The following is a 26,357-nucleotide window of genomic DNA, read 5'->3' as shown; positions in this document are numbered from 1 at the left end:
TCGAAGCTCAGGGCCTGTGGAAGACCATGAGGCCACCACAAAGGTATTTCCTGAGAGGCTCATGTTTGTCATAGGACTTGATACTCCAGAACAGTGGGTGGCCAGAAAACAAGGTTAGCTGCTAAACTCTCCCTGCTTCCTGTCTCACCCGTGACCTCTTCATGCATTGCCGCTACCGTGACACCGTCTTCCATGAGCCCTTCAGCAGAACCCAGCAGAGTGTAGAGTATAACAGCTATCTCTTGAGCCTCCAGAACAGTGAACTAAGCAAATCCCTTCTCTTTAAATATCACTCAACCTTGGGTATTTTGTTATAGCTACACAGACTGGACTACATCATCTTTGTAACCCATTGAATATCCACATAGAAACCACTTTTAAAGATTTCCTCTTGACTATAACTTCCATTAGGATCTTTCTCTATTCTATATGCTTCTCGTTGATGTTATTCAATTTCTTATTTTCCATCTCTCTCTATGGGATCTAATTCACAAATGTTCTCTTCTCTCTTTGGGGGAAGGGGACAGAGTGGGGCTTGAGACAGGATCTCACTCTGGAACCTTAGTTGGTCTAGTACATGCTGTGTTGAGCAGACTGGCCTGGAACTCACAGACATCTACCTCCCACATGTTGGTATTACAGGTATTACTGCTTGACTTTAAAAATACTATATTAATCAACTATGTAATCATATATTTTCATATATATTTCATATAATTTCAATGGCATAATATTTTAGTTTCACTATTTTTATTCTCTTGGTTTGTTTTGTAATTTTCCTGGTTTTGTTTTTGTTCTTGAGAGAGCTTTATATATCCAAGGCTGGCCTCAAAGTTGATATATAACCAAATGACCTTATACTCCTGATCCATCTGTCTCCAGATCCTAGATGCTAAGATTACAGGCCTGGGCCACTCTCTTGGGTTTATCTGGTGCTGTTGCAAAGTAAGTCCACCAGAGAACACATGGATACTCTCAAAGCCAATTAGAAAGTCTGCATTGCCAGCCAGCAGCTAGGGAAGCTTTGCCAAATCAAGCAGCCTCAAGTCTCACTGTTTCTGTCTTTTATGTACAAAACCATATCCTGGTCGGCACACTTCAGTCAGCAAGAGCAGTTAGTGAGAAGCAAAACTACAGAAGCTGAAACTCTTGGGTTAGTGTGTTTAGGGACTTTCCCAGATCCTGGAGCTATGGACTACTCGTTGATGTGTTGGGTCTGTTTCCATCTGGCTGATGTTGGGATCTAAGGTAAGAATGGTACCTCTAACATGGTGTCTGTTGTGCTAAGGTCTCAGGGCCTGCTGCATTCCCCACTGGTTCAATGGATTTGAATCAAATCATGAACTCATCTTGCGATGAGGAATTATATTGTCCCCTCGGCACTAATAATTTAGCAGAATTTTTTTTTACATACTTAAGTATGCACTTGAGAAAGCAAGGCCTATAGTGAAGACTAGGAGCGAAAGGATTAATGGCCCAGCCATGGCTGAAGCAGAGTAGTTAACCAAGGGGACCAAAACAAGGTTTGGTACCAGTTATTAGATTTTTACGTCCCCCTTGAGGTTATTTTTGGCTAAACTTTCTCTAATTATCCCTGACTGGTTGTCACAGAAGAAACAAGTTTCTCCCAGTGCCATACAGAGACCTCCTTGTTTCCCAAGAACGTCCGGAACTCTTCAATTCTGAAGCCCAACCTCTGCTACAGAGTATACCTGCTGGGCCTCCAGATGGAAATAGAATTTTTTAGATGACATAGGTTAGTGTTTACTTGAGCACTGAGGGAAGCTTTTAATCCCTCATAATCAGGACTGAAGCCACACTTGTAGCAGAGCCAAGCGTACCCTGTCCTCACAGCTCGAGACTAGGGAGAGCTGGTCTCACCCAGGGAAGCCCAGAATTTAGATTGAGGTGTGCCCTATTCATTTTCTCTCTGATAGAGGAGCACGCATGGCACAACATGCATGAGGATGCGAATGAGCAGGGTTTCCGTTAGTGTGAACAACTCAGAAGATGGACATTTGGTTAAGCCAGCCAGGTAGTCTCTGGGGTCTGGAAATACACCTGAACGCCATTCCTGGGGTTAACCTGCTGTGTATGGCTACAGGAATCTGCACAGGGGGGCTCTCCAGGGAGTATCTAGATGACATAAGCAAGAACTCTACCCTTGGAGGTCCCCAAGGATGATCTGAGGTTGGTCTCATTTACAGCTGTTAGGGTTGGAAGTGAAGCTCATTGTTTGGAGTCCCGCACAGCCAGCACTGCTGACCAGTGTTGGGCCAAGAATGGTTCAGGAACTGAGAGACTCCTTCCAGCTTCCTGGACACTGAGGGATTGGTTTCTGCTGCTTCCTTGACTTTTATCCCCTTCGTTGGCAAAAGAATTCTTGGAAAAACTGGAGTTGGAGGGCTTTCTACCTTTAGGGCACTCATATTCTGGAGGTACCAAGATGGGCCAGTTTGGGAGTTGGGCCAGATAGCCCTAGACAAGAGGGGGGTAAACAGTAAACTGTCTGGGTCCGGACCTTTCATGGGGAACTTGACTCCAGGTTTTGTCAGTTTCCCAGTAATGACTTCCAGTTTCCTGCTAGGCGCTAACCTTTGTAGACATGCCCGAAACTAGCAAAATAACAGGCTTTTTGTAATGATTTTCTCTAGGACTAGGAAGGATCACTGTGCCTCCAGGAGAGATGGGTTTTGTAACCCCACTGAGCACAATGGTATTTTTCCAGCTCTTGGCAGTTCAGGACACTGTCAGCAAGACAGATACAGTATTAGGTAGATGAGAGTTTTGTCATTAGTGGATCCACTGTTATGATCTGCTGGCCTGGTCTGTCACCTGTGTACCCTGTCCCTTTAAGAGACAAACCCCCCCCCCCCAGTCTCTCCCAATCCCTCCCCTTCTGCCTCCTCCAACCTGTAGTATCTCTTTCATTCAGTCTCTCTCCCAAAGTGGTAACTTCTGTTCTCTCCCCCTCCCCATCTCTCTCTACTTACCCCCTTCTACCTCTCCCCTTCCCCCTTCTCCCCTTCCCCCTTTCTTTTCCCCTCCATAACCCACTAAATAAACTAACTTTCTTTGCATGGCATGCCATGTGTCTCACCCTCCGCAGCTCCTCCTGGGGCCTGCTGCCCCACCAGGTCTCTCACTCACCTGGGTCCCACAGAGGCCTCCTAGTGGGACTGGCCCCCCTCGTGGCCTGCTGCTGCCCCCAGGGAACAGAATAGCTTTTATCTAAACCCTTACACCCACCCACCCCTCAGCATTCTCGTTTGTGGCCTCTGGGTGTAATATTTTACAGAGTCCACCTGGAAGGCAGGTTGAGTCTCAGTCGTTAGATTAACTCTAAATTCCCCAGTTTCTGTTTTACATTTTTATACCCAGGGTCTTGGCTTATGGGGTTTATGGGCCTTTTCTATGTGGAGACAAAGAAGACAAAATAGGACAACCATAGTCATAAGGCCCCTGCCAGTCTCAGCCTTAGAAGACCAGAGGACCTGGTAGTGGTGGTGACCCATCTGTCTTGGTTTTCTGTAGCCTCCTTTAGCTGGACATGATGGGTTCATGGGGTGACACTGTGTAGGGGTGCTGGAGACTACAGGGTTTGAGCTTTTCCATAAATGCTCCAGGCTCCAGGTCAGGATTCTCTTTACCCACACAAGGTTGTAAGACTGGAACTTGTGGGCATGCTCAGACATGGACAAGGGCATGGTGCCTTGAATTGTCTGATGAATAGTCCTCCGGGCTTGTTGCAGGGCCTGTAAGGACTTGAGGGAACAGTTAGTAATTTCTGCCACATGAACAGATTTTAGTTTGTTGCGGGGGAAGGGGGGAGCTCCCAAACATAATTTCAAATGGGGTGAAACCCTCACAACATTGAGTATAGCTGGCCCTCTAGAAGTGTAAATGGTAGGAGGTTGGCCCAATTTTTGCTGGTCTTAAAGACACGTTTCGTTAATTTTTTAAGGTCTTATTTATCTTTTTTTATGTCCTGAGCTCTGCAACCTATGGGCGCAATGTAGTTTTCAATGAGTATTTAGGACCTTTGTCAAACTTTGGGAAACTGGCCAAAGGCTGGGTCACTGACAGACCCCAGGGAGAGAGATGACTCAAATCTGGGAATTAACTATTGGAGGACTTTCTTAGTATTACTCAGGCTGTCTCTGTTTGGATGGATAGGCTTCTATAAAGCACAATGTCCGTCCTACACTCTACCATAGTACGCCTGTAATGCCCATGCCCCCACAAGACAGTACGCACCAGGACGGTACACGAACAAGGAACTAAGCTGGAAACTTAAAAACACAGGTACACACAGACAGAGAGACATGGACATGGGTCATCCTTGATACAAGAATGCCAAGTTTATTGTGCTCAGGGGAAGCTTATATAGGGCTCTGGCCAAGCCCCAGCTCTCAGGATCTTTCAGCTGCAGACTCATCAGAACCCACTCTCGCGGGGCAGTGGTGGTGCACGCCTTTAATTCTAGCACTCAGGAGGCAAAGGCAGGCAGATCTCTGCAAGTTCAAGGTCAGCCTGGTCTACAAGAGCTAGCTCCAGGACAGGCTCCAAAGCTACAGAGAAACCCTATCTTAAAAAAAAAAAAACAAAAAAAAAAAACAAAAAACAAAAAACCACTCCGCCATCAGGGTCTCTTGCTCAGAGCAGCTGCATGCTGCTCAGAGCAGGGAAAACAAGTTGTTTACAAGAAATTCAGGGTCTGGGGGTCCACAGCCCCCAACAGCTCCCAACAGGCTTCCACCCATCTAGAAATGATCTCTATAAAAATTAACTGTAGTAGGAAAGTCGCTTGTTTGTTTCTGGCTGCTCAGCCCTGAAATAACCACACAGAAACTGCATTAATCAAATCATTGCTTGGCCATTAGCTCTAACTTCTTATTGGCTAACTCTTACATCTTAATTTAACCCATTTCTATTGATCTGTGTATTGCCATGAGGCTGTGGCTTACTGGGTAAAGTTCCTGCATCTGTCTCCGTAGGGGCTACATGGCTTCTCCCTGACCTGCCTTCTTTCTCCCAGCATTCAGTTTAGTTCCCCCTCCCCAGCTCTGTACTACCCTGCTCTGCTATAGGCTCAAAGCAGTTTCTTTATTAACCAGTGGTATTCCCAGCATACAGAGGAGAATCCCATATCAACTAACAAATACATACACCCAAGAGCTGTGGGTTTTATTTCTGTAGAGTGCACTTCTCACTATTTTCTCAGGTGCAGGTTCCCTTGGTGGCTTTTTCTTTCCCTTGGGGTTTATATGTGTGCAAGTAGCACATCTGGACATGATGTCTTTGGCGAGATTGGGGAATGTAACATCTGGGCCTGAGAAACAGCAGTGTGGATGTCCCCAGTTGGGTGGTCTAATAGAGTTTGGGGACTTCTTCCGGACGTAGCAGGGAGTATGGATCTCCCATCTGGCAAGAGCCACCCATTTGTGTCTTGCCTGACATCTTCCATTTTGACCATTGGTTTCTCTTTTGCCGTTTTGGCATTGGAGAAGTTCAGGTTTGGGCAAGATAACCAAGATCTGGAGAGGCCCCATGGTTCTAGGATTGCCTTCTGGGTGGCCAAGTCTGCTGCCCACCTCTCTTGGGCCTCAGGGAAAACCCCTTTTGATGCCCTTTGCAATAGACAACGGCAGCCGTATGGCCCCTCGTCGGGCCAGGATTTGTGTTTTGCTTTTTTAATTTTCTTTTCAGCTGAGGTGAGGAGAGGGCCCTTTGGATATGGACTGTGGCGAATGCATACTGATTGTGTACACAGCGATGGCTTTGTCCTTCCCCAAGTGAGGACCTGACTTAACACCGGGAGGTCAGCCCTTCATGCTGACATTCCTTGGCTGAGACACTGCCCCATCCAAGGTGATAACTCTGGCCCCAGCGTGCCTAATTCCATTCCCATCAGTCTACAGTACCTCTTCTGCTTCTCATAGCCAGACATCCGTTAGATCAGGTCTGATAGGTTGGATCTCAGCAGTCACCTCAGGCAATCATGGAGAGACTCTGTTGGGTTATCTTCTGGCGGCAGGCTGGCTGGGTCCATGACTGAAGTTTTACAAAATCAGATATGGAGATGGTTTAGAAGTGTTTGATAATGGGTTATTTGAGCATTAGACATTCACCTCTCTGGGGTCCCCCTCAGGAGGCCTCTACAGAGAGCAGGGTTGTTAGGAACAGTTTTCTGACCCATAATCAATTTGTCAGCCTTTTTTTTTTCTTTTTTTCTTTTTTGGCTTGTTTTTTTTTTTTTTCAAGACAGTATTTCTCTGTAGCTTTGGAGCCTGTCTTGGAACTAGCTCTTGTAGACCAGGCTGGCCTTGAACTCACAGAGATCCGCCTGCCTCTGCCTCCCAAGGGCTGGGATTAAAGGCGTGCGCCACCACCGCCCGGCTTTGTCAGCTTTTTTTATTATTATGACTAACATGGCTATAGTGGCAACTGCCCAAAAACAAGGTAGCCAACCAGCAGAAAGAGGATTTGGTCTTTTGATCTAGTATGCCAGTGGCCTGTTCCAGGGTTTCACTATCTGTTCAAAGACCCAGCTGTGATACTGCAGACCTCACTCATGCATACAAGTAGAGACATCTGGGAGGGCTGGGGCAGGGGCAGAGATGGAGGCTTCTTCAAGGCCTCTAAAGCTGTCTGGAGTTAGTCCCCTGTAGTCCCCTGTGGTCCCTTGTGGTGGCTGGATGCTGCCAGTACAAGTGTATAATGGCTTAGCCAGCTCCGGAAACCCATGTGTGCACAAGCAGCTGTACCCAACTGCCTCCGGGAATTCTGTGTCTTTGTCTTGGACGTGGAGATCCATTTGATGGCTGAGATTTGGCTCTGGAAAAGCATTCTCTTGCCTTCTTCCAAGTTGTGCCCTAGGAAGGTGACGCAGGATACACAGAGTTGGGCCTTCTTGGCTGAGACCCGCTATCCTAGGCCCTGGATAGTCCCTAGCAAGCCCTCAGTGGCCTTCTTACTCTCCTCGGTTTCTGAAGCCATGGGAGGTTTTCCACATCCTGTAACAGGGTGCTTTCTGGATACTTTTGCCAGAAAGTCAAGAGGTCAACACCCAAGGCCTCATCAAGGAAGAGTGGGAGAGTTTTTGAACCCTTGTGACAACTTAGTCCAAGTCAGGGGGTCTTTAAATCCTTGCTCAAGATTCTCCATTCAAAGGCAAAATGGGTTGACTTACTGGTGTCAATGGGAGGCAAGCGAAGGCATCTTGCAAATCCAGAACTGTATATACTTGTTTCTCTGGTGGCAGGAGACTCAAGGAGGTGTAGAAGTTAGACACTGTAGGGTGAATAATACCAATGTTTTGTTGACCTCTCTGAGATCCTGCACCAGTCGGTAGCCCTTGGTGCCCAATTTTTGGACCAGAAAGAGGAATTGCTCCATGGGGAATGGCAAGGGTAGCCTACTAATGTGCTAAGCAATCGCTGCTTGGTTTCCCAGCTCACAGGATACTGTCTGACATACTGGGATAGCAGTACTTAGTAACTGGCTGGCAACGGGTGCTCAGTGAGTGGCCAATCCTGGTGGGTTAGTCTCAGTCACCGTTGAAAATCCTGCAGGTAGCCTGAAGTGTGAGTGTTAATTTCAGATATTGGACTTGGTAGGAAGAATACAAGTCACATGTCACAGGAATTCTGGGTAGTGACTGGGTCGGATTCAAAGGCAACGGCCTCCTCAAAGGATATGGTTGTCTGTAGTTTTTGTAATAGACTCTCCCAATTAGGAGGATAGAGGCAGTCTGGCATGACTAAGAAGGAGTGGGGGGGGGTGGTCACAGTACCTTGTCCCAAGTCCTTCATCTAGGAGGTCATCCAGAGAAAGAGAGCCCCTTGGACAGTATTCTGATGAGGTACATGAACTGGTCTGAGGGGCTCTGTCAGAACTGACTGGGCTGCTCTCACGTTGATCAAGAATTTAACAAATTTGCCTCCTACTTTTAATCTTACCCTGGACTCCTGGCGGCTCTGTGGAACAGAGCCTTGACCCTGACATTTCTCACCTAAATGAAGGACAGGTGTCCTCATTCCTCTTCCAATTTGGGCATTCCTTTTTCTAGGGTCCGTTTTGCTTGCAAGAAGCGCACCAGTTCTTCTCTGGCCTCCTTGTTTCCCAGCATTCCTGGCTTCAGCCTCTAAGATCTCTTGTGAGTCTCGTTGAGAGCTGATGCTACTGCTCAGGTCAATCTTATTTTGTTTTTCTTTTACAGAGTCACAGTTATAAGCTTTTTGAATGATCTCTAAAATTATTCACACCCTCAAACTATTTCAGCTTTTGAAGTCTTTTCTAGTTTCTGGGGCTAACTGCATAGCAAAAGCAATGTCAGTTACTCGCTGATTTTCGGGTATGTTTGGGTCTGTGGGGGTGATAAGGACCCAGTATGTCTCCCAGAGGCGCTTCAGAAACCCAGCGAGTGATTCTTGGGGCCCCAAGTAGAAGAAACTGCACCCCCCCCCCAGCACAGTAGTGAGAACCACTCCCCCTCCCCAGCCATGCTGAGCCATTAGGGAGAACGTCGGCTTCCTCCAGCAGGACAGAGAGAACAAACATTTGGATTCTTCTAGGAGAACTGGCCAACCAAGCGGATTTGGCCCAGTGAGAGGACATAGGTCTTAAGTCAACGGGGTGGGCCTTGCACCAGAGAAAGCCACTGGTCAATGTAAGAAAGTTGGTTTGGGTGGCCAGAGTCTGTAATCACCACACTGCAAATGGCCTGAGCTGCCTGGAGGTTAAGAGATTTGTCCTTGGGCCACCCGACCCCAAAGGAAGACCAATCTAATTCACAGGGGTCCAGAGTTTCCCCCAAAGAGACGGAGACCACACCAATCCTCCTCCACAAAACCTTCCTTGAAATATTTTAGCAAATATTTCAGTGGTGTCTTGGGACTGCTCACTTCCTCTACCATGGCGGCTCCTGATGAACCAACCTGCCTCCATCATGGGCTGGAAAACCATCTTATAATAAAGACAAACTAGGTTCATTTCTGTTTATGATTAGGTCTGTTTCTCAAGGACTGAGCTATGCCCCACCTGTACTGCCTGTTCCAGGAAACTGCAGCTGTGTCTTTGTTTCAAGAGGCTATTATGACCACTTATTGTTATGAATACTTTGTTATGACCACCTTGTAACCATGTCTTTGCTTGACAAAAGGTCACGATGATCAACTTGTTTGTGCTTATGTTGTTTCTCCAAACACGCGAATTAAGATTAAAAACCTTATCTTCTCCATAGCTAATGATGACCTCTTGAACCCTGCCTTAGAGGAAGGTAGCCCATGTACAGGAATAAAAAAGCTTGGGTCCATGGTCTTCCTCCTCAAATCTTTGGGATTAATACTGCCTTTCCTCCAACCAACGTAATTAACAAACACACATGGAGAGGTACACAGACAAGCAACAATAAAGACAACCAAAGGTCGCTGTCGGGAGCTGTGACCTCCCCTCATCCTGAATTACTAGTAAACAACTTGTAATGCTTGCAGCTGCTCTGAGCACGAGACCCTCGGGCGTTCCTGATGGCAGGAGAGTAGTTTCTGGTGGGTTTGGCTGGGGCGTGGCTATCAGTTAAGGATCTCTATATGAGTGGCTTTGGTACACAGTAAGGGGGACATTCCTGCTTCAAGGGTGACCCGTGTCACTGTCTGTGTGTCTTTGTATGTTTCAGTCTCCATCCCCTTGCCCGTTCACGAACTGTAGGGTAGCACATAGAGCACAGACGGGCGTAGTGCGCTTCAGGTAGCCACCACATGGAGTTAAACCAGGGAACCCGGTGACTTCACATCTCTGTCACTATGGCCTCAGGTAGCAGCGCAGGCCACTCAGATGGGTATGACCCAGTGGCAGCATGCCCCCCCCGCCCCCCCGCAATCCAGTATGGTCCAAGGAGGCAGACCAGACCATGGCCATCCATATGAGACAGACCCCGGCTGCAGTAGAGCCATGGACCCAGACATGGTCCTGGCAGCAGCACAGGCCTGGACATCACATGACCTCAGGTGGCTGTGCAGGCCACGACATCGGCCTCTCAGCCGTTGCACCTCCAGTTCAGCTTTGTCTCCACGGCCCCTGAACTGCCCCCCTCCTCATTCTCTCCATTCTCCCCCATAACATGCTTACTTGCCCATCATAGAGGCACCCAGAGACAGGCCAGGCCTGTGGCCTCCAGCTGGCTGTCTTCCTTGTTTTTGCTTTTAATCTGAAAAGAACATGAACGTTTTCACAAGCATTTTCAGGCAGGCGCCATAGAGGTAATCATACCAAATTCTCTTAAAAATGATTTCTTTCATTTTCCCCAAGGTACAAAGATGACAATTATCACATTTAATTAAAATAAAATGCCTTGATCCTCACCACACTTCCTCTGCTTTATTTCCCTCACTCACAATTATCAGCGTCTGATACTAATGAGAGTTCTTAAGGTTTCTGGTTTGTTCCGTCCTGAAGTTTTTTTTTTTTAACTACTGTTTCCTTGATGACTATATTTTACTTATAGTCATCCCTTATATTTTATTTAGACACTTTTGCACCCTTTCCGTAGGAGACTGGGTTACTGTCTTTGTTTTACCAGCTCTTCTCCAGGGCCTGCAATAGTGGAGGGAGAAGACCATGTTCACAGCCAGCAAAGTGATTTCTAAGGCCTGGAGTTCCGTCTGTGATTTGAGCTTTTATACCCCTGTGAGAGTGAGTGCTAATTGTCAACCGGACAGAACCTAGACTCATCTGGAAATGGGCCTCTGTGCATGACTGTAGGAAGTGTCTTGCTTGCATTAACTGAGATGAGAAGAACCCACCGCTGAGAAAGGGAGCTAAGCCGCAAGCAAGCCTTCGTCTCACTGAGTTCCTGGATGCCCTGTGACCAGCTCCCTTGAAGTGCTGCTGCTGCTGCGACTTCCCCTCAGTGACAGACCATAACCTGGAACTGTAAGTCCAAATAGATCCCTTCTCCCTCAACTTGCTTCTGTTAGGCATTTTTTAAAGGTTTTTTTAATTTTTTTATGTATATGGGGTAGTTTCACATCTGGGTGCAGTACCAGCAGAGGCCAGAAGAGGGCTGTAGACCCTGGAATTGGTGTTAGACTGCAAGCCACCACAGTGGTGGGATGGACCTGGGTATGCTGCAGGAGCAGCTGGTGCTCTTAAGTGCTGAGTCATCTCTCCAGCCCCTTGTTAAGGCGGCAAATCACAGTAACAGGAAAAGAAATTAAGACACTCATCCATTCCTCAGAGAGGAAATAGATTTCAGGAGGAAACTATTTCCCAAAAGATCAAAAGTCTTCTGTCTCTGCAGGATGGCGTCTCTCTGTGTAGTTTGCTGTTGTTATTGTTGTTGTTTGGGAGGGGAGTCATTTGTTCCGTTATTCTGTATAGTTCCTTGTATACCTTGAATTCTCTCCTTTCAGGAACACATCAGGAGGCGGTCAGCAGGAATCTGTGTATGTTCTTTTTCCAGCTTTTCCAGAAGATTTTAGTTGCACACTTTGGTAGAGTGTTGCTTAGCCAGCAGCCTTCTCTTCCTCACCGAATGCCCACTTTCTTTGTCAACTCCTCACCAAGTTCCACAGTTCAGACCATTACCTCCGTCCTCATCGAGTTATGAGTAGACTCTGTGGGTTTTGTTCTCTTGTTGATCTTAGGAGATCTCGAGACTACAGAGGGTTAATCTTGTTCCTCCATAAGCCAGGAATACTCCACAGCGTTATGGAAGACTCCATCCGCCCAGGTTCAACAGCAAGCAATTTGTTTCTGTGCCTGCACAGTATGGGCCTTTCTGTTACTGCAATAAAATGCCTGAGACAATCAACATGAAAAGAGAAATGGTTTATTTTGAGAGGTTTCAGTCTGGGGTCAGCTGGTCCCGTTGTTTTGGGCTCTGGAGTGAGATAATACAAGAGGATGGGTGCACAAGAGGGTGGGCGCACATCCTGGGACAAGATGGGTGCCCCGAGAAGTAAACTGCAGAGCTCAACGAACCCATGCAAGAGTTTATTAAGGAAGGGCAGGGATAAGGAGAAAGGAATGCGGTGGACCAACAGTCACAGAGACTCCTCACTCCTGCTCGGCGCTGGGCATTGGCTAGGGTAGCCTTCTGAGAGCGTAGGCCGTCCTCTTAGATGCTTGGGCAGATCCAGAGGGGCGGCGACAGTTCACCACTTGATCTACTCCAGCGACAGTGCGCAGTTTCCTCCAGGGCACAGGGCAGCGGCTGCAGAACTGGGTTGCCGGTGTATGTCTTCTGTGTCGCTGGAGTACATCTTCTGTGCCGCTGGTGCACATCTGACCCTGACACCAGTGGCCATCTCACCGCTGTGCCACCAGTGTGTGTCTACTGTGCTGCTGGTGTTCATCCTGTGCTGCAGGTGTGTATCCTGCTGCACTGTCGGTGTGCATCCTGCAGCTCTGTCGGTGTGCATCCTGCAGCTCTGTCGGTGTGCATCCTGCAGCTCTGTCGGTGTGCATCCTGTGATGCAGGTGTGTATCCTGCTGCACTGTCGGTGTGCATCCTGCAGCACTGTCGGTGTGCATCCTGCAGCTCTGTCGGTGTGCATCCTGCAGCACTGTCGGTGTGCATCCTGCTGCACTGTCGGTGTGCATCCTGCTGCACTGTTGGTGTGCATCCCACAGCACTGTTGGTGTGCAGTCTGCAGCACTGTTGGTGCGCATCCTGTTGCTGTGCTTTCAGCCATCATTAAAAAATGCTAGCTACTCTGAACACATGGCGGCCCAACGCACAGCCTCAACAGTGCACAGGCAGCTCCGATGGAGGCAACAGGGGCCGGAGGGTCCTAGCAGAGGCCACCAGGTGTCCAGCTTCAATTCACAGAGACTGGGGGCGGAGGCAGGGAGGGGGGCACTGCACAGGTCACCACTGTCAGCCGGAGCAGGAAGGGGCCAGTGCAATGCGGGAATCCTAACAATCTCTTCACCCTCAACTATATAAAAATGAAGAGCTGGGGCTTGAGAAATAGCTCAACAGTTTGGTTCCTAACATCTCTGTCAGGTGAGTGCCAGGGATCCAACTCCCTCTTCTGTACTCCAGGGGCACTTGTGAGCATGTGCATGAACACACACACACTTGCACACACATTCACGCACGCATGCATGCACACACACACACACTGAAAACTATAAAATCAAATCCTTTTTTGAAAAGCCCTAACATTCTCTTTCGGGCAGGTTTCCCATCACAGCATGTCTTGAGTAAGAATTCCGAAGGCCCTTGTTATCCATCAGCTTAGCGGAACCCTTTTCCTCTAACCAGAAGCGGAACGCTTTTCCTCTAACCAGACTGTGCTTAGGCAAGAAACTCAAGTGCTGGTCTTTGACATCTGCCATATCCCTCTGGATTTGACGGTAGGAAGCTGGCACCAGCAGTAGGAAGCAGCAGCAGGCAGCGCCCTCTAGAGGTGTCAAGCAGGCCTTGCATGGTGGGATCCCTACTTTTGTGTTACTGCTCAAGTGCAAGACTAGAACCGGATTCCTTCACCCTTGGCAGAAGCAGGCAATGCAGGATTTCTTGGCCTTTGACTGGCCACTGTTATAGCTCCCAGTCCTTGAAAGACTGAGGCCCTTTGCCCTACAGGTCTCCTCCTTCCTCAGGATTGTTGGCCACCGGTTCACGAGGGTGGAGGGAAGAGAAGCTGGGAATAGCAGCTGTGGATACTGAACTGGATTATTAAAAACGCTGCAGGATCCACGGCGGCGGCAGGCAGCAGAAACGCTGCAGGTCCCCAAGCAGCGGCAGCTGGCCATGTGGCGGCAGGCAGCGGGCCCTGAAAGCGGCCAGTCCCGGGCAGGGACAGCTGCAGGTCCCCAAGCGGTGGTTGGTCCAGGACAGGGAGACATGCGGTGGCAGGCAAGAGACAGAGACATGGATAGGCATGCCATACAGAGTGAGGTTGGATATTTATTTAATGGTTATGGAAGGGAGGGGAGACGGGGAGGAAGAGACGACGAAAGCTGCCTCTCCAAGAGGGAGACAGAAAAGAGAGAGAACCCAGGCCGGATGCTGAAGATCAGCCTGTCTCAGCAGATGGGGGAGGGAGTGGGCGTGGCTAGTCTCTTAAAGAGATAGACCAATCATTACAGATACAATGGAGATAATTGTTAGGAATATTTCCTAACGCAAGCTCTCCGCCAACGCAAATTCCCAATCAAGCCAAATCAAAACAAGCCAGATTAAAAGATATCCAGGTTTAATGGAGTTCTGTGCTCTGGGGTGGCCCCAGGGGAAACCGGGAGGCCCTGCAAGCCTAACACCACCGCGTGTTCCTCTTTTGGGAGCTTATTTAAATACCCCGGGAGGTCAGGACCTGGCCTGCTGGGATTTGGAGTCCAGAGTGCTAACTCTCAGGGTCAGGGGGCTAGGATAGATGCAAGGGGCTGGGGCCTAAGCTCCCAACCAACTTAACAATAACCCCCCAGGAAATGGCTTCAGTGAGACAACTAGACTTTATTCCAGAGCATATGTATGTATATACATATATATGGTTTGGGGGTGATAACTGGGGAATCACCTAATTTGCATTAAAGTCTTAGCTACCATATGTGCAGGAGGAAAGCATCTAGTAGGAAACTATGCCAAGGGTCATGCTAGAGAAGAATCAGGCGTCTAGGCCTAGAGACAGCCTCCAGATAAGGTCAGTCCTCAGGGCCTAAAGATAAGAGCAGGTAGAGAGCAGGAAGTCCTGGCTTGGGAGGGAGTCTCTTCGGTTGCACAGCTTGGAGAAGGCTGCCGGGCCACGGTAGACAGCAATCTCTGACCAACATGACCAACAGGGCCTCCCCACGTTGCCCTGAAGCTTTGAGAGTTCTCTGAAAGTCCTCCAGTGACCGGGGCCTACAGTTTCTCTTTTCTGGCTCTTTAGATCCATCCATCGATCGATCTTCAGCCTCAGTTCCGGATCCTTTCTTTGCCACCCCCGTGTTCCTGCCCGGGCCATTCTCTTAAACCGTTCAGCTGCCTCTTCTTCAGCTTTCAAGCAGTGGCTGCCTTGCTGCTCTCGCGGCTTGGCTCGCCAACTGCTCGGCTGTTTCTGCTTCTGCTGTTTCACGGCCAGCTCTGCATTGTGCCATGCTGTTCGTTCTTTCCTGTTACTGTCTCAATCCACACTTCTGCAAGTGGCCAAGAAAGGACCACTCAAGAGAAGGCCTTTATTTTAGCCCTAAAGTCAAACCAGCAGGAAAGGCCACATGACGGGAGGGAGGCTCTCTCCCTTCTGACTCAAAAAGTAAACTCAAGAGCCTGTTTATGCAGTTAGAGAAGTGGTTGTTTTCACCAATCAGAACAAAGTTCGCAAGCAAACGAAGGTTACATTTGTACCAATCAACACAGCCCCTTCCTTGAGTCGCACTCTCAGCAGCGCCTCTGCTGGTCAACCAGGGGAAGTGCTTCACCTCTCGTGGGTTGGGGCTGGTTGTCGAGCTTTTCAGAGCTCACTGAGGCTTGTCATTGCAAAAACGCGGCATAGAGGGAATCAGTAGTGACTGGGGCAGCATCTCCAGGAGCCAAAGCAGCCAACTGCAACTGTTGCATATTTTTCTCAAGGGATCTGTGGAGAATTCAGATGACCAGCAGCTTTAGGGCAACTCAGCCAGCTGTTTGGCAGTTCTTTGGTTCCGGGACAGCCAAGGTAACAAGAGAGAAGATCCCAACGGCTGCCAATTAGGGAGCTAAAGTAACCCATTCTCCAATGTCTTTGCTTATTTCCAGGAAAATAAACATCAGGAATGCTTAAAATCTAAGCACGAAGAAATTACCATTGACATGGTGATTTGAACAGATTTTACCAGTGCTCTAAGGGTGCTTAACACACAGAGATGGACCCACAGCTTCTCAGCCCCACCTTCACAGTTTGCCCTGAGAAAGTCTCTTGACTCACAGCGAACAAACACAGCTTGACATGACTCACAATAAGCAAGAAACCAGCAGGCAGAGGTGGGAAGAATGGATTTTGTGGACGGGCTGTAGAGGAGCAAAACAGAAAAACTGGCCACCGCTTGAGTTGGTTTGTTTGTGTGACAAATGCATTTTGAATTTGTGCCACGTGCCAACGACCCTTCAGCCACAAACTGACCCTCCTCTTCATATGGACTCAGTTTCCTATTGCACTTGCCCAGCCCCTCCTCTTCTCCTCTCCTCTGTGGGCCTCTTCTGACTCGGAAGTTAGGAAAACACGTGGGTTCGATCAATCATGTTGTCTGTAAATCTATCTAGCTTGGCATCTGTCTGACTCACTTATAGCCGTGTGACAAAGCCCACCAAGGCTTGGTGGCTTAAAAACAATAGTCCTTTTGTCACTCGTGATTCTGTGTGTCACCAATCTGGGTGGGGCTCAGCGAGCATGGGTTGTCCTACATGTGAGCTCATCTAGTTTATTGGCTCAATAATGCCTGCTGGATCCAACAGGCCTCCCTCCTTGGGTGGGCCCCATAACACCTGTTGCCTATCCATTACACCAGCTTTCCGGTGGAAGAGGAAAGATGATTCCAACCTGGTATGTGTGTTATATGTATATATGCATATACATATATAAGTATGTGTGTACATGTATGTGTGTTATGTGTACATGTATGTGTATATCTATATGTGTACGTGTATGTGTGTTACGTGTGTATATGCATGTATGTGTATTTATTTGTATGTGTATATGTATATTGTGTGTATATGTGTGTATGTTGAAGGAGCAGAACAAACTCTATTTTGAGAAAGAGCTCCATTTTAGATAGGACCTAACTAAGGGAGGGGGGTGAATGCAGCCCAGCAAAAGTCATAACATTCCCAAGAAACTGTACCAGCTTTGGTCAAAGTGACCCCACCAGGGCATCCAAGCAACATCTGCTCGCTTCAAGAGTCCCTGTAGGTATCTGATTAGCTGCTGTTTTGAATTTTTTATCTGCTGAGAGTCACTGTTTTGAAATTCCCTTATACCCCAACCAACAAATTCAAAAGTTGTACATTTTCACCCAATCCCGAAACTCCAAGTTCTGTGCCACCCTACTTGCAGTTTTCCCTTGAAAATCCTCTTACCCTGAAGCCTCGGGGTCGTTCTCCCATACCCGGTGTATCAGAGTCACGGATTATAGTCCGAGTTAACTAACTTGTAACCAAAAACCCCAGTGTGTTAGCATCGGGTGCCGGCTCTGTGTTGGTTTTGTTTGGGGGTCCTGTGGGGATGCGGGCACAACAATGTGTATATATGTATGCGAGTGTATGCATGTGTATATGTATGTATATGTATTTACACTGGAGATAAAGCCCAGATTTTGGGCCTACCAAGCACATGCTCTGAGTTACATCTGCAGCCTGGGACCTTGTTAGAACACTGCCAGGTCACTAGGGTTGGTTTAGTACTCTCTCTTTTCTCATTGAGTGCTTATAAGGCTTTTAGATAGTGGCTGCCTGCACAGTGATATTTTCTTTGTGATCTAACAAATAGAGTTTGCCTGAAGATCAAAGTGCAGAACTAAGCCACTAGTTAGTCATAGAAGCCCAGCAGTGGTAGCACACACCTTTAATCCTAGAACTCGGGAGGCAGAGGCGGATGATCTCTGTGAGTTCAAGGTCACCCTGGGCTACACTATATTGATCCAGTCTCAAAGAGAAAAACAGAGCCAGGTGGTGGTGGTTCACACCTTTAATCCCAGTACATGGGAGTCACGGGTCTTTAATTCCAGCTCTAAGGAGATGGAGACAGGAAGGGAGTCTGAGATGCAGTCTGAGGATTCATAGAGACAGGATCGCCCCTTCAGTCTGAGAATTTGGTAGAGGTAAAAGGTCTCTCTAGTGGCTGCTTCTCTGATCTTCAACATTAACCCCTATATCTGACTCTAGGCTTTTATTATTAAGAACAATTAGAAAACGTGCTGCATGCCTGGGGCCCTCAAGCAAATCGTTTGCTAACAAGGTGCAGGGCTTTGCATCAACATCAGGGTTGTCTTTGTCTACAAAGTCATCCTTAAGAAAATGAATGGGTATTTTGTTCATGTTTTGGTCAGGGGACTAAATCTATCTAAAAACAGTTGATTTTTTTTTCTAGTAAGAAAAAAGACTGTGGCTCAGAAGCACAGTGTACGCTTAGAACTGTAAGGTTCAGGGTTCCATCCCTGATAGAAGGGAAAGGGTAGATGAGGGAACAGAGAGCAGGGGAAGATAGGTGAGAGGAGCGGGGAGTTAAGGAGCAGGGAGGTGTACTTCACCTTGGGAAAACCCAGAGAAGACAAATAAATCAGTTGCTTTTCTTGACTCATTCCTCCCCCTCTGCTAGCTTCTTCCCGGGTTTTCTGTTTATCCGTCACCAATTGTCACCAGTCTAAGACTTCCATGCAAACACAGGTGAAGCAGAACAGAAATGAAGGTCAAAGAGGGCACCTGCAGTGCACATCAGTCTCTGTGTTGGCTGGTTTTCTTGGAAATACCCACAATGCTCAGCAGGGTATCCTGTGTGCCTTAGAGTTGGCAGCTGACAGACACAAGGAGCAAGCATGGTTACAGCTCAGGCTTGGAGGACTGGAAATGGCAGTGAAGCCTCCATTAGCTATTGTCTGCTAGCTGTGACCCTTGACCTCTCCAGATCTCCAGTCCCACAGCTGCAGAAGAGGGACTCACTGTCAAGTACTGGGAAGGACGGGAGTGGCATGGCTCCACAGATTGTGAAACCCAGCCCCCTTCTCATCAGCTGAACCAAGCTCTTCTGGACTGCTGTCTCCTAGAGTTGCCCTTGGGAGACCCCACCCCTGTCATTCACCTCAGGCCAGTGGCATCACTGATGAGTCATTTTGCCAGGGGCACAGATAGCACCAGCATTAACAACATCACATTTATCTACTGTGCCTGAGAGGCCCATGTGCTACAGTACAAAGAGCACTAAATTCCACAGCGGCCCATAGTAAGCCCGTGTGCTTTCCCTCTGTGTTGCCTTGAAAACGCAGGTAAGCAGTGGCTTATTCACACTTTATGGACCCTCAGGCATAGATCTGGATCCCTAGAACTGATGCTCAAGTACTTCTGGAAGGACCTAAAATCCAAACCCTGTACCAGGCTCAGTGGCGTGAATCTGTAATCCCAGCACTTGGGATATTCAGGCTGCAAGATCGTGACTTCAAAGTCAGCCTGGTCTCCATAGATAGTTCAAGGCCAACCTGGGCTGTAGTGAAGGCTGTGCCAGGTACATTACAAGAGCCAATGTAGTGTTAGCAATCTACTTGGAACTCTCCCCTGAAATGTGAGCCAAGGATGAGAGAGACAGCGTCACATAGTAGTGAGGTTGGAAAATAGCCGGGGCTTCGCTGGGAACCTTGTGCTCCTCCATTCTAGTTTTCCTTCTGTGCAGTTTTATTGAGTCGCCCATAACACCTAAAAATAAATGGCTTTACTGTGAATCTGGGTGTGCTATTTCTGTCTGGACATGCGGTAGCTTATGCTTGCCATTTGAGCGCTGTTCAGTGAGCCGAAGACTACGTGCAGGATGTGGTTTGACCAAGTTGTGTATATATAGCAAGTGATCAGGACAAGTGAGCTATTTTTATGAGGGCTGCTTAGGTTTTTCATCCCAGATGACAGCCGTGTAAGAGCAGAAGAAGCTGGACAAGTAGTGTGCACTCCTGCAGGATTCAGCTCAAGCTGCTGCATTTTCGGCAGGATGCCACGCAAGGCTGACAGCTGTACCCTCGCAAGTTTATCTTCTGCTATCTCAGTTTAGTCACCAAATACCGTCTGAAGCCTCACGTGGCCAGTCATGCAAAAGTCCACGCTCAAATAGTTCAGAAGCCCATTCATGGTCTAAAGGTTCAACTCAGGATGTGGGTTCCACCCCAAAGGCAGCCGTCACTGTGGAGAGTAAATGTCTAAACCTAACCTTCAGAGTTTTTTTTAACTGTGACTGTTCATTTAGAAGGTGGTGCTACAATACCAGGATGGACCCCAGGACTTCACGCGTGTTAGGCAAACTTTCTACCACTGCCATACAGTCCCATCTACCCTTTGACTTCCCTTCTTTTTTTCTTTTAGTTTTGAGACAGAGTCTTAATAAAACTTGCCTAGGTTGGTCTTGAACTTACTCTATAGTATAAACAAGCTCTGAGCTTGCCTTGGCCTCCTGTGGAGCTAGGATCACACTTTCACATCACCAGGCATGGCTATGAACTTCAGTTTTATGTGTGTCAAAGCAACATATGTGTCAGGGCTGGGGCCACAAGTGTGTAATGAACCCCAGCACCAGGAGACTAAGGTGGGAAGATCAGGAGTTTTAGGCCAGCCTGGATTACATAGTAAGACTCTGTCTCAAAAAAACAATTGTTTACCTTCAAAAGCCAAAAGTTTGACAATGAAGAGACAGACATAGTGGTGCACATTTGTAAACCCAGCACTTGGAAAGTGAGGAAGGAGAGTCAGGAGTTCAAGGTCAGCCTTGAACTCTCTATATATAATAAGTTGGAGGCCAACCCAACGCTCCTGAGCCCTCTGTCAAGAAGAGAAGAAAAAAAAAAAGGAACAAGATTTTCAATGAAAACCCCTCACCAGGGCCCACCTGGGTCCTACAACTCTCTCTTCTATATTTCCAAATATTATGCTTACCCTGATTTTCCTAGGTTTTCCACTGTTCATCTTAGAAGATTATTTTCATGGCAACATTGTTCAGCATTCACTCTTTCAGCTGTGTAAACATTACCCAATAAGTCACATCGATTTTCTTGTGCAATTTTTACCTGTAAGTTAATAATTTGCTTAGTTTTCTATCCCTAGCTCACCATGAAGGTCAGCCTGACTTGCAAATTGCTTCTCAGTCACTCACACCCCTGGGGTATCCTTTCAGATTTCATTTTCCTTGACTACAATCTTTCTAGAGTGCTAGTGCTTCAAATTACTGCTTCCTTGGGACTCCATTTTATGTGTGTGTGTGTGTATGTATGTATGTATGTATGTATGTATGCATGCATGCATGTATATATGTCAGGGTTTCACCAGTTTGTCCAGTTTGGTCTTAAATTCACAATCCTCCCGAATCAGTCCCCCAAGTGCTGATATTCTAGGCCTACATCATTACACCCAGCTCCCTCAAACCTTCCAAGAGCTTTTTCTTGCTAAGATGAATTAGAATTTATTTTAGCATCTGGTCAAATAAAGAAAAAGCTGTTTGAAGCTACTCTTGTAGGATGTTGAGTATTGAACATGAACAAACCAGTTTCCTGCTTTTGACAAACTCTGGAGGGGGCAACCCATGACACAAGAAGAAATTAATAGTATAGGAAGAGGATGACTTGGGGTGCTGGAACCCCAGCTAGACTGGGCACCAGACAGTTATGGATTTGATCCTGGTTCTTTCTGCCCCTGTGTGACTCTAACTGGGCTCACCCAATCTTGAATGCAAAGATGGTAAGAGCAACTAAAAAAGGAAACTTACTTGCAGCAGCAGAGGACCACATAGGGCTCATTTCCAAGTCAGCATCTCCCCCAACAGATGGTGCAGAAGACCAGGTTGGGTGGAGAATTCACATTATTATGGTATTATAATGATCTAAATTGCTTAGGGCTTCTTAAGCTTTCTCTGATCATGACCTCTTTACACCTGAGAATCTTTTTTATTACCTTTATTATGTATGTGTACATGTATGCACAGGGCATGGCATGCATGTCGAGGTCCCATGACAAGTTGAGGGTATCAGTCTCTCCTCCCACCTTAGGGTCAGATATAGAACTGTTTATCAAGCCTGACCACAAGCATTTTACCCACTGAACCATCTCACCAGCCCAACATATTTGAGTCTCAGTTTTATTTGATGTTGGATGAACAGTCATACAAAAATGGTATATGAATCATTTGCTGGTAATAGCTCATGTTTTTTTTTCTTTTAATTCCATGGTACATGTGTAATTTTACCATTTAGTAAAGACAAAAGAGAATGCGTATCCAAATAAGGTGCATGTGCTTATTTTTATATAAAGATTTTACACTGAAGGATGCGGATCATCTATGGACTCCAATGTTTATTTTACAATCATCTGTGCTGATGTCACTTTGTATAAAATGGCAGAAGTGTGTTCACAGCCATTTCAGAAATTATTGGAAATTCTCTAATCACAGACCAAACTTCATTGAACAGTTTGCGCGGGGGAGTCGGGGTGATGGTACAGGTGTGTTTCAGAGGTCAGAAAGCAGCTTTTAGTAGTCAGTTCTCTGCTTCCACCTTTACTTGGGTTCCAACAAGCAAACTCAAGTTGTCGAACTAGCTGTCTTGCTGGCCTCCCCTTGAAAAAATGTTTAATGAAATTCAAATCAGCCACTCAAGAAGTAGGGAGTTTTTTGTTGTTTGGGTTTTGTTGTTGTTTTGGTTGTTTTGAGATGGTATCTGCTAAAACCTAGGCCAACCTTGAACTTCTTATCCTTCTACCTCTGCCTCCCAAGGGCTAGCTAGCTAGGATTATAGGTGTAAATATATCACCATGCCCAGTTTTATGTGGTGCTGAGATTGAACTCAGGCCATTCTTGCTAGGCAAACACTCTCCTGAGCCACATCCTCAGCCCTCAAACTGCAATTTTTAAAACCCGAGCATTCTGACATATCACAATCCAATGATATACTAATTTGATGATGTGCTGAAAATGATGGAAAATAGGAAAAGCATTTGTTTATGTATTGTTTCAATAAGAGTAGAAAACATTATATAATACAAGTACTGCAATTCATATCTTACAAAACACTCCAATATGAGCTGAGGTGTTTCAGGCAGGTGTTTTGTTTTGGTTTGGTTTGGTTTTGTAGGTTTTTTGTTGTTTTTGTTTGTTTTTGGCATTGCATTCATGAAACATAACCTATGCAAAGTGTGCATGTTGTGTAATCAGAACCAAGACTGCAATAAAGTCAACAGATAGGACACTGGCTAGTCAGAAACACCTAATTTGACATAGCGTGGCAGGAACGTTCAGGTCCCAGTGTCCCAGGGAAAGTCCCTTTGGAAGAATGTGCTCTCCCTTTCCTGGTTAAGTATCAAGTATCACTTTACCACCACCCACCTGCAACTTTTGGTCCACGTAGAAGAGATGGGAAAGCTATGATACCAGCACAGTCAGGAGCCTGTCTCTGAAACAACCATTCAGGGGAAATCCCCTACTTACCAACTTCTGTGCATACATGATAGGTGTGCATATATGTAAAATTATGGAATGTATAACCCAAGCCAGAGCAAATCATCCAAAGTGATGTAACAATCTAATTGTCAATCAGGGTAAGAATCTGCCCAGTTCCTGATCCTTGTATCAGCTCCACCCTCATACCTCAACTCCTAAGAAACACCCTGAAAGGATGTTAGCAGTCATTAAAGGGGGAGGGCATCAGCTCCTTCCCTCACAAGCACCCATGCTCAACTCTGAGGTCCTGCTGGCAACTAGCAACCTCAAGCAGCATGCCCTGTCCCTCCTTCCCAGATGTTTGCTGGAGTAGAAGAGGGCACCAGGCACATTGTCAGGCACTTGGTGTCCCTCCAAATCCAACAGTTGAGTTCAAGTCAGGCATTTATGCTCTGGGATATTTACATTCATAAGTTCACCACATCCTAGAAGAAACTAGGAGGCAAACCAGTAAAGGAAAATGAATTTTTTTTTTAGTTTGACTAAAGTGGGAAGACATAGACTCCCTGGTTGTACCCACTTCCTTAGCAGGGTTACAGTCTCATGGACAGGCTGGGGTTACATGCACGTACAGTTGTCAGAACTGTGTGAAACCCTTTCCCAGGAGGAAGGTCTCTTCTCTGGCTTCTCTGAAGGGATTACCCTTTTTCTTCTAGTGTGAGAACCGAGTCTCCTGTATGGAAAGGCAAGGTAGAGAATACTATGTCTTAAACATTCTACCAGGCTGATTGATTAGAATGCCCATGATTGTGAAGAGGTGGAATGTTATAAGCTGGAGCCAAACTATCTTGAGATAGCTTAATTCCCCAAATAGCCATTTAAATCATGTGTGTGTGTGTGTGTGTGTGTGTGTGTGTGTGTGTGTGTGTGTGTGTGTGACCTAATGTCCTTATGACCATTAGGTAAATTCTTGTGCAATGTAAGACCCCTAGCTTCCACCAACTCAAATGATAATATCTTAACACCTGAGACCTACAGACATCCCCCATTTTGCTGTACATGCCTACCTCATGTGTTTCCACCAGTCTATTTTTAACGTCTTGATGGCCAACAAGATGGCTCAGGGAGTAAAGGTGCCTGCCGCTCAAGCCTTACAATTGACGTTAGATGCCTAGAGCCCATGTAAAGAAGTCAGATGCACACATCTGTAACCCAGCACTCCTGTGATATGGGAGGCAAAAACAGGACTCACAGCTAGCCCAAAGCTCAGTGCAGCAAAACAAATGGAGGGGCACTTAGTATAAAGTGACTTTATGTTCTAATTTTGAAATCAATTTTTGTTAGATATTAGAGCATATGCTTAGAATATCTGTCTTTCTTTTTATTCTGAAGTTACAGCTGTCTCTGAATGTCAGGTGCATTTCTTGGGGCTAAAAACAGCTGAATCATGTTTAATTCAATCTAGCATTCCATCTTTTGTCATTGTTAATTTTTTACCATTCAGTATTTTCCCGTCCTCATTTGCTTAACTATTGTTCATGCATTTTACTTTTTTTCCTCAATGATATGTTTATCTTCTCTTCAGTCTGAAGGATTACTGCAAGTATCTTCTGTATTACTTCTGCTTAGTGGTCATGAATTCCTTTGGTCTACTTTTATCATAAAAAGCTTTTCTTCTTCAGTTATGATAGTTTTGCTGGGTATAGCAGTGTGGGTTGCCAGATACATGTTCTAGAGCTTGAAATACATCATTCCAACCCCTCCTGGCTTTCAAATTTTCTCTTGAGAGGCCAGGTGTTATTCTCATGGTTCTATCTTTACATTTGACTTGGTGCTTTTCTAAGGTTTCACTACTTTGTGTACTTAGTGTTTTCACTATGACATGGAAGGATGGTGTTATAAATGCTTCCTATACCTTAACAGGCATCTCTTTTAGACTTGAAAAAAACTTCAATAAAATTATATTATTGAAAATGTTTTCCATGCCTTCAGCATGAAATTCTCATTTTTCTAGGTCCAGAATTTTTAGATTTGGTCTTTTTATAGTGTCCCATATTGCATATTACCTTATTGCACTTTACCTTAGTCTGAACATTTCATCTACCTTGAATTCTATCCCCAGCATCCCGTCCTACTTTTGGGCCATGCTACTGGTGACTTTTTGAAACCTTTCAACTTAGCACTTTCCAGTTCCAGTGGGTTTTTTAGTCTTGCTAGCTCTATATTGACTTACTTTGTAATGCCTATCAACTTATTTCCGTCAGTCAATTGTATTCTTCCAGTTATTTGTTGTAGAATATTATTTTAAGGTGTTACTTTTGTTTATACTGCATCTGTTTAACTCAGTGAAGCTGTGTTACTCTGCCTGTCTAAAACACCTGATGGTCGTCTAATAAAGAGCACAACAAGCAATATTAAGATAGGAGAGAGGAATAGGAGGGGCTGGAAGGCAGAGAGAATAAATATGAGAAATCTGGGAGAAATGATAGGGAAACCAGAAAGGAAAGGGGTGGGGCTCCAAGGGCCTGCCACCCAGCTACACAGCCAGACATTGAGTAAGGAAAGTAAAGGTATACAGAAACAGAGACAGGTAAGACCCAAGGCTACAGATTCAACGCAATGCCCAGCAAAATCCCAGCAAAATTCTTCACAGACCTCGAAAGAATGGTACTCAACTCCATATGGAAAAGCAAAAAACCCAGGATAGCCAAAACAATCCTGTACAATAAAAGAACTTCTGAAGGCATCACAATCCCTGACTTCAAATTCTACTACAGAGCTACAGTACTGAAAACAGCCTGGTATTGGCATAAAACAGACAGGAGGACCAATGGAACCAAAAAGAAGACCCAGATTTCAATCCACACATCTTCGAACACCCGAGTTTTGACAAAGAAACAAAAAATATCAAGTGGAAAAAAGAAAGCATATTTAACAAGTGGTGCTGGCATAACTGGATATGAACATGTAGAAGAATAAAAACAGACCCTTATCTATCACCATTCACAAAACTCAAGTCCAAATGGATCAAAGACCACATCATAAAGCCAGCCACACTGAACCTTATAGAAGATAAAGTGGGAAGTACACTTGAACGCATTGGCACAAGGAAACCACTTCCTAAATATAACCCCAGCAGCACAGACACTGAGAAAAACAACTAATAAATGGGACCTCCTGAAACTGTAAAGCAAAGGACATGGTCAACAAAACCAAATGACAGCCTACAGAATGAGAAAAGATCTTCACTAACCCCACATCAGACAGAGGTCCCATCTCCAA

Source organism: Arvicola amphibius, chromosome 12, assembly GCF_903992535.2.
Source record: "Arvicola amphibius chromosome 12, mArvAmp1.2, whole genome shotgun sequence".
In the NCBI taxonomy this organism is placed as follows: domain Eukaryota; kingdom Metazoa; phylum Chordata; class Mammalia; order Rodentia; family Cricetidae; genus Arvicola; species Arvicola amphibius.
Note: the sequence above shows the minus strand (reverse complement) of the source record.